Source organism: Phytophthora infestans, genomic scaffold, assembly GCF_000142945.1.
Source record: "Phytophthora infestans T30-4 supercont1.127 genomic scaffold, whole genome shotgun sequence".
Classification (NCBI taxonomy): Eukaryota; Oomycota; class Peronosporomycetes; order Peronosporales; family Peronosporaceae; genus Phytophthora; species Phytophthora infestans.
Window position 1 is genome coordinate 199299 of NW_003303632.1, and position 3442 is coordinate 202740.

The window sequence follows — 3442 nt, forward strand, 5'->3', positions numbered from 1 at the left end:
ATAAAAGTGACTAAAAGACTATGTATCGTGCGCGCATGCATTCGTCGGGTGGGGTGCACGGGAGCAGATAGCGCAATGACCGTGCGGCCGCGCGCCTTCTTGCACGCTGACAGTGGAGAGTGCCAGGATAAGTAAAAATAATATTTGCAAAGCCCCTACAAAACGCGGTGGTTAGCGTGCCCGATTTGATGCACATACGACAGGTTTTGCGTAGCTAAATGTAAATTTAGAATTGTCAACGCAGCTCGCCAGGCTGTTTGCAACCAATCGATGCGTTTCGTGCTCGGCAGAAATGTTTACCTTACGTCCAATCGCGAGGGCGAGAGGCGGTCTGATCGTGCGACAGATCCAGTCAGTGTCGCAGGTCGGCATGTATTGCCCAATCAGGGCGCGAGTTAATTGTGTGACGCTTTTGGACATATTTGTAATTTATGCATAGTTAGGTTGAGTCAGAAAGATAGGCGCCGTCGGTAAGATGGGACGAAACTGTATTTTACAGGCCGAGTGTAGCCATGCGAAAAGGCAGGAAAAAGCAGCAAGAAAGGAAACGGACGGACTGACAGACGGACGGACAGGTTACAAGGTTAGGGAGCGGGAAACTAGCGCTCTGGGCGCCCGCTCCGCGGACGCTAGGGCATGGTTGGTTGGTGTAAAGAGGGGCGACCACCTCCGCTGCGCTGCGGTGGGCTTAGAATTTCTACTTGGACCACAGCTACATATAATATAAGTATGCTGTGATCTACTTATGCTACGCTCCAAAACAACACCGCACACAGTATCTATAGTGCTCACATGTTATGGTAGACATGACCAGGGTTTATCGTGATCTGCAAGATGAGCACCATCTTAGCCGGGAGGGTTTTGTCTATAATCTCATTTGAGCGCATAGCTCCCAAAATGTCACGAATCGGAGACGCGCGTGGTTGCAACGCTAATATATGCTGTACGGAAGACGGGTCAGTATCAATGATGCTACGAAATATGCGTAGATCGGTGAGGAATCCCAGTGTAGCTGGAGTAAAAATGCCTACTCACACATATTACCCATCTGCACGTCATCGCCGTGAGGCAGTCGACACATATCATCGATTGCGACGGTCTAATAGAGCAATGTTAATCAGCTCCGCGCGCGAAGTATCTTTTAGGATATGTAGTATTTGCCGATGGTCGCCACAAACATCAATATTATGCTTTGAAATTATTCTGCTGAGCTGTTTGTGATGTTACTGAAGGGTATTTCCACTATCTTCCGCATGAATTTATCTTACTTGCATAGCTGACGTACTTTCTGACTTATTGGCATAGCTACTGACTGACAAAGTGGCGTAAATCCTTTCCAACTGACATTATACTGGGTCCGATATATACGACAAACATACGAAGATATATGGCTGTAGGCAGAGTATCAGATCGTAGTGATGCTTAGACTTGATTCGAATCGTCGCTCATGTACATTATATGAGGTACTTTTCCTGCCTACTTATCAGCTCGGCGTGCTATTTGATGTGTCCGTGCATATATCGCAAGGTCGTTAATGAGTGTATTTGCCACGCGCTCGTGATAGCTCAACCTATGCATGGGGTCACTGTTTCTTTATCGGTACTTTTGCATCGTGGTGCTAGCTTTCTGCGCCTACGCTTCTGATGGATCACCCAAGCGCGCCACTAACTGGACGTAGGTCATAACCGCGGTGATACAGGCAAGCTGACCGCGCGTATGTAGGTAGTAGTCAGCGCGAAATATGCGCGCGGCGGGTACATCTTATAATCATTCGCGACTCAACCGGACTCTCGTCTCGACCATTATACACAGGAAACTAAAATACAGTACTGCGTACAGGCACATCGACTTGCGACGACACCTGTATGGTCAACACTACCATAAACGTGCTTGTGTCCATGTAGACAGCAGCATATTCATCGCGCATAGTGCTCACTCAATACTGAAGCTTACATTCGTGAGCGCACATTAATGAAATATACGCTGTGAGCGTTGGTGGTACAGATAGCATGGTTTTGCGTGTGCCCACGTGAGCGAGTGTACGTGCCATCTACGGTGACGCGTATGCAGATAGGAACCACCAACTTGCAGCGGTGCACAGTTGATTCCATGTCTTATTTTATTTTGAAGCGCGCTACGCTCTATAGGCGCGTCAACACGCTTGGTAGCGCCACAGTCAGCTTACAGTATGTGCGACCCCAAGCCTTGCACCGTCAGCCAGTATACAAACCTATGCGGGGTAATGGGCTAAAAGGGTATACTTACCAATTACTTGCTCTTCTGCTGCTTTTTCTAATCAATGTACCTGACGTTTCGGGCGGTCAGCTTGCGAGGGCGGCTGCGCCTCTTTTTCTTCTTGGGGTACCAGTCAGGACCCATCGGCTTCTTGACGTTTGACAGGCTTTCCTAGTGGCACACTTCGGCCGAATCAGGTGGTGGGCCCTTTTCCTCCCATAACGGCACACTTCGGCCGAATCAGGTGGTGGGGCCTTTTCCTCCCAGAACTCAACTGCTTTGGGCCGATCTCGCAGGCTACACAGCGCCACACGATGTCCCGCCCGCTGATTGTACGGAGTGCGTAACCGTACTGCAGCTTCCCGCAACCGACGCAGCGCGCCCGGGCATCCGTCGTAGACCACTGCGGGTCCAGCAGAAGCGGGTCAATCTTCGCCTCGCATTGCTTGCACACAGGGCCCACCATTTTGCAAACTGTGAGTAAGTTAGCAATACTTATTGTTTTAACCAATTACTTGCGTCCAAATATTAGCCAATCGCTTGGAAATATAAGGCTGGTATTTATTATTTAGAAACATATTAAAAAGTTGATACTCACGTTTTGGCTTTGCTATAATATATTATTATCCGATTTCCAAACAAATACATACTTCACGTGCAATATAAATTGCCTAAAACAATTATCTATCGTGCGCGCATGCATTCGTCGAGGTGCGGCGCACGGGAGCAGATAGCGCAATGACCGTGCAGCCGCGCGCCTTCATTGCACGGTGGCAGTGTTGAGTGCCAGGTGAAGTAAAATATATATATTCGCAAGGTCCCTACAAAAAGCGCTGGTCGTGAAGCCTACTTTAATATTAAAAAATACGATTGTCTCTACTTTAGAAAGTGTGTGGGAAAATAGCATCGCCAAGCTCGTAACAATTGCGGCCTGTGAAGCTTATATAAATCATATAGACTTTACTTTTGAAAAGTGTGTGGAAAATAACATCCCAGAGCTCTTACAAAATACTGGGCTGTGAAGTCGACATTAATAATGATAAAAATCTCTATTTTAGAAAAGGGCAGAGACCTTAGAAAACACCACTCCTTCCTGTTCCCGAAATAGAGATACTAACTATAATGTTTCCGTCTCTGAATGTCGAGACAGCGAGGAAACAGCTGCCCGTTTCCAAACAATCGAAGCGTGAGGGGGCCTCGCGAGAGA